Below are 6000 nucleotides of genomic sequence, written 5' to 3' on the forward strand. Positions count from 1 at the left end.
CTTCATGTTCCGTAGGAGGATAAAGATTGGCCCAAAGTAATGGGAAGCTTATGTCTGGCTGCAAGGAAACCAGGAAACTCATGGGGCTTTAAAGTATGACCCACTGCAATATTCAGTATGTGTGATTTTTGGCATGATTCAGCAGTAAATACTAGTTGAAAACAGAAGCACAAATTATAGGGTCAATAATTCAGGCCAAAGAGAGGCCTCCTGCTTATGCGTATATAGTAAAGGAAATGGAAGTAGAACCACAAAATACAATTGCTGGGAAGAACAGCAGCAGTTTGGAAGATTCACTGCTAAAACTGTGGAAATGATCCTCCTGGATGACACCTGAAATCAGAAGGGCATAATCATCTCCTTTGTATGTATTTGTGTACACTGACCAGTAAATCGTGTGAAGACTACTGCGCTTGGCAGGCATCATTTTGGAGGGGACTTTCTGTTCTGCGGCTGCAGGGTTGGAGGATATAATCAGCATAATGCTCCTTTGGTAGATGATCTAATAAACGTCTGTGACTTGACTTGTAAAACTTTTTTTTTCTTTTTTTCGTGGTCATTGGGCTAGATGCATCATGGTCTGGAAGAAAAGAACTTCTTTATACTAAATTGATGTTCTCATCTTTCACTTTGCATTTTATTTAGTATTTAAATAGATAGTTTTGGCTGCTGACATAAGGCAGTTCTTGTCTCCTACTCTATACATAGAAAGCCACCTAAGCAATGTTCTTACATGTCATTTGATATGGTAATGTTTTTACCGTCTAGCAAAAAAAAAAGAGCCAAGGTATTCTCAACAGATGTGTTTGGCTAGCACTGTGGCTGAGTGATCTGGCTTCCATTTGCTTCATTTGGGATGAGGAGGACCTTCAGAAATCAACAGGTCCCTTCCATAAGTGAGGTGCAAATTAAGGCAAATAGTAGAATGAGCTGTTAGCACAGTAAATTCTCTAGCTAGGGCGTCTTTTAGTTGCTCTTTTGCCTTGGCTTAATGTGTACCTGGCTTTCCACAATGGGGAGGGTTATTGCCTGTGTGTGACCTCTGTAGAGCCAGGAGTTGAGGAGGTGTCATGGTTTAACCCCAGCCAGCAACTAAGCACCACACAGCCGCTCACTCACTCCCCCTGCTCCCCCTCCCCCCAGTGGGATGGCGGAGAAAATCAGGAAAAGAAGTAAAACTTGTGGGTTGAGAGAAGAACGGTTTAACAGAACAGAAGACAGAAGAAACTAATAATAACACTAATAAAATGACAACAGTAATAATAAAAGGATTGGAATGTACAAATGATGTGCAGGGCAATTGCTCACCACCCGCCAGCTGACACCCAGCCAGTCCCTGAGTGCGATTCCCCACCCCCACTTCCCAGTTCCTAAACTAGATGGGACGTCCCATGGTATGGAATACCCTGTTGGCCAGTTTGGGTCAGCTGCCCTGGCTGTGTCTTGTGCCAACTTCTTGTGCCCCTCCAGCTTTCTCACTGGCTGGGCTTGAGAAGCTGAAAAATCCTTGACTTTAGTCTAAACACTACTTAGCAACAACTGAAAACATCAGTGTTATCAACATTCTTCACCTACTGAACTCAAAACATAGCACCGTACCAGCTACTAGAAAGGCAGTTAACTCTATTCCAGCTGAAACCAGGACAGGAGGATAGCTAGCAGCGTTGATCAGGTGTGACCCATGGTGAGCTATTGCTTCCTTGTGCAGTATGATAACTAGAAAACTACAATTCCTTGATGTCTCCAGTGAATGCTGGTTTGAAATACAAATTGGACTGTGTTTAGCTTTTATATGGAATATTTCTACTTATTAAGTTGCTTGTTTTCTCTGGAAGTTAATCCATGGGATAATAGGGTGAAAATTCCTGTAGCTTACTCCAGTAAATGACTGCTGGACAATATAAGAAAGTAGGGTTTAAGGGTCAATTTGGAAAGGAACTTAGACCAGAAGTTTCCAATAACAATTGTGGTTTGGATATAGTTGAAATAAATTCAGTTGTACTTGCATTGGCTAAGTAATAATCTTAGAGTAGATGTGAACAATACGTGTTGGAGACTAACAAGCCATATCCTAGAAGAAAATTATAACTGATACAGACAAACTGAGGAAAAAACTGGTAGTGATTACAAGCTATGAAAGTGCTGGTCTTAGCTGTCCCACTCAATAAATAATCCTGAAGGAGTATTACTAGCATTAGTAGTAGCAGCATTTAGCCATCTGGCTTGGCTTCTGTGGGAGGTTTTAAAAAAAAACCAACAACCAAAAAAAAAACCAACCCCAAAACCCCCACTGTTAGTGGAGCTACATCCATTGAAATTGTAGGAGAACTTGGCCCTGCCTGTTAATGTTTCAGTTCCTTGTGTGCTGTACATCCTGTACTTGGATCTCATGTGATCATTTGATTTGATAGGGCAGATGTTTTCTTGATGTTCATGGACCATTGGTCGTCAGTTAGTGAAGGCCTAGTTAGTGGTCAGTTCAAGTTACCATGCATCAGTCTAACCATGCTGGTAGTCTGCAAGAAAACTTGAGGTGACTTCAGACGTACAAACCTTTGTCCTGTAGCATAGGTGGCTGCAACTTCAAGCTTGTGTTGCCCGTTGTACTGTGGACTACTCTTGTGTAATCAAATCTACTGTCCTGACTATTTCCTTGGCTTGGAATTGTAAACATGAGTGTTGATGTGGCAAAAATGCTTCTTGCTCATTCTTCACTGAGTGGCTATTTGAGTACCCTGAGCTGCTCTGAGTAAATGAGTCTTTGCTGTAGCTTAGTGTCTCTGACTGCATTTCCCACATGTTGTATTTGTGTCTTGTTTTACTGATAAACTCTTTTCATCTTATGTCTGTGTTAAACAACATAATGCTCACAAATTATCAACTTAATTGTAAAATGTCAGCTTACTACATCTAATTTTTTGACAGACTTTTAATTTTTTTTTCCAAAAATGTGACCTCCTTCATCCTATAAGAAAATGAAACTAAGGATGAATTTTTTAATCTCTGAGCAAAGGCTTTTTTGCCTTTTCTTTGTGCTACTGCCAGAACTAAAACTGCCTTGAAATACATAGGTGATGGTATTTCTTGGTGTGTGATTTGTACCATAATCAAACTGACAGACATCAATGGAGCACTTACAAGTTTATGCTTGGAATTAAGTCTAGTAAAATGCTTCTGGAATCTCCTGGTAATTTCCTTTTATCAATGTAAGTGATGCAGCATGAATCCATCGTAATTACTGTGGACCTGCACTAAATTAGATGATATGATTGAGGCCGATTTTTTTTTTTTTCCAGTGCATTTTTTTTAAGAAATGAGAGATGGTGACAAAGAGGCAGGCTATGTAACATTCATTGTTTGAGTTTGTCATCCTGTATATAGAACAGACCTATTTCTTCTGTTCAGAGTTCACTGTTAGATTGCTCACAATCTGTTCAAAGTGATTATCAACTCCTGTTCTAATACAGTAGTGGTATATTATAATTCTGTTCTTGTTTACTTCAGTGCAAGGCATAGACAAATTGGGCTTGTACTGTTAAGCAGCTGTATCTGGTAAAGCCATGCATGACTAAACTTGGTGCAGTGGCTCACATCCTTGATTTGTTTACACTGGTAGAAATTGAGGTCTATGTTCACTCAGCTAAGCTGAGTTATTTCAGATTTATACTGATGAAATGGGAACAAAAATATCTGACTTGAGCTTTAAGTGCTATACTAGGATAAACTCTTTAGTCTCATTTATCTGAGAAGTGCCAATCAAACAGTAGAGGACAGGGCATGAATGTTAGACTGCTTCATGGGTAACGGTTGTGCAAGACAGACCATGCTATGTGAGAGCTTTGTATTCATACCTAAATTTAGTTACCACAGCTAATCTAGGTCACAGCGAAGATGACTTTGTGGTACTTTCACAAGTTCCTTTTTTTTTCTTTATTGGCTTTTGCTAGGTGAACAACTTTGGCCCACAGATGAAAAATGTTGTCGCTTGGCAAATTGGATATGAATTTTGGCAATTACAGCAGGCCATATCCATCACTTGGAAGGGAGGACAAATTGTTATTCCATGACTAGATGTGGGGAAATAAAAATAAATTAAAATATGGACTCCAAAGTTTTCCAACAAGTCTACCACCTTTGGGTGCAGCCCCAGTAACTGGAATGCCAACCCAAGCTGCTGGAGGGGATGGTGTCCACCCTAATGTGCAGCTTTCCTTTGTGCATAGCCAGAGGAACCTGTAGGTTCTATTCCGGAGTTGTCACTATGTGTGAAACGTTACTTTTGGGGCCTGCTGCTGAGAGGGGGAACCTTCTGCAAGGCTACAGTGCTGTGTTATACACAACACATGGAAACGTGGGTTACTACCAAGTGTGGGGTGGCCATCTCATGAGAGGGAAATAGAGTTACTGTATTTGACTACAGTTGACCTTGCACCTGTACGCACAAAAGCTTGATCCAAAAATATTTGTTACTCTTCCTCAAACTGATCAGATTAAATAGGTCTAAATAGCTTTGAATGTTCAAAAGCCTGTAACTGAATTGTTGGAAACAGTAATTAGACCATTAAGACAACCAATTTTCAGCAGATGGCAGCATTGCACTCTGTAACTTCATTTTTCCAGCAGTGGTTTTGCAACTTCAGTGCTTAGGCTGGTAAGAGGCTGCCAGCTAAGAAGTAATCCAAAACCACTTCTAAAATGTTTTGAAATACAGGTCTTAGTAGATTATGATAATTGGGTATTGTTTCAGACTCAGGGCTTTCATATGGAAAATACCACTGTGCTGCGTAAGAAAATATTACACTAAAAAGCAATGTGAGTACACCTAAATCTCTTCTGTTAACTCTTTAAGTAATTGCTTTGAGACAGAGGAAAGTTGTTTGATAAAAGTGTTCTTATTTGTAAAAATATTAGCAAATCACTTGAAGATGGAAGAGTTCAAACTGCAACCATGTGTGTAAAGCTGTAAGTAACTTTCTGCATATTATGTCTTTCAGACTACAACACTCCCCCCTTCCTTCTTTAGAGTAAAATATGCTGACTTTCCTAGTCCTCTTCATACTATACCTTTTAAACAACATGCAGCCTGATCATCAGAGTCCATGACTAGGCAGATGTACAGGTGGACGTACCCTCATTATAAGTTATCAACTGTGTGACAGTGTTCAAAAGTTCAGATGCAATCGTTAATTTTTGTCTGTGAAAACTCAATTAAGAATATTGCATTTTATACAAAGCACATGCTTGATTGTACATTCAAACTGGTCAATTTATAGCAATTATGGCAAAATTGGAGAGGTTCTCTGTGCCTGCCCCACCTCCTCCATTGATTCATGGGAGTTACAGTACAACAGTGGAGGGCATGAAAGTTGTTACTGCTATGAAAGGAAAGGGCTGAGTTCAGAGACCTTTTGAGAAAAAAGCCTTATAGTTCCAGACAGACATCTGTCTGTGACGTGCTACTATATACATAATCCTAAACTGCGTAAGAGATTTCATTTTTCGTGTATTCTCTTAGGGAGAATATAAGGCTATTCTTCTGTTTGGCACAAGATGCACATTGAGCACTGCATTACAACTAGCTAGCACTGATGTAAAAGGCAACACAGAATACAAGATGATAATAAATGGAAATGAGGACAACCATTGCAGCCATTCAGAAAGAGGTTAAAAAACATAATTCTCTTGCAGACTATGCCCCTGCAACTGTTGGGTAGAAACAAGTATATTGCTATCGATTATATTAGTGGTCTTTTTAGGAAGCTTTATGTACCTACTTAGACTTTGGCTTCAGAGTGAATGAAGAAACCTTCATCTTTTCCCTTTCCTTTCTGTTTTTTTTTAGCCTGTGGGACAAAATAATAGTATAAGTAAAACCAAAGTTCAGACTGAACCATTTGGTTTACACTCCGGTACAATTCTGGCTTTTGTCACACAAGTGAACCACAATGAAAATTTTGAATTATTCTGGGTTTTGCAGTCAAAGTAGATTACTGCAGGTGC

Source organism: Buteo buteo, chromosome 12, assembly GCF_964188355.1.
Source record: "Buteo buteo chromosome 12, bButBut1.hap1.1, whole genome shotgun sequence".
Taxonomy (NCBI): Eukaryota; Metazoa; Chordata; class Aves; order Accipitriformes; family Accipitridae; genus Buteo; species Buteo buteo.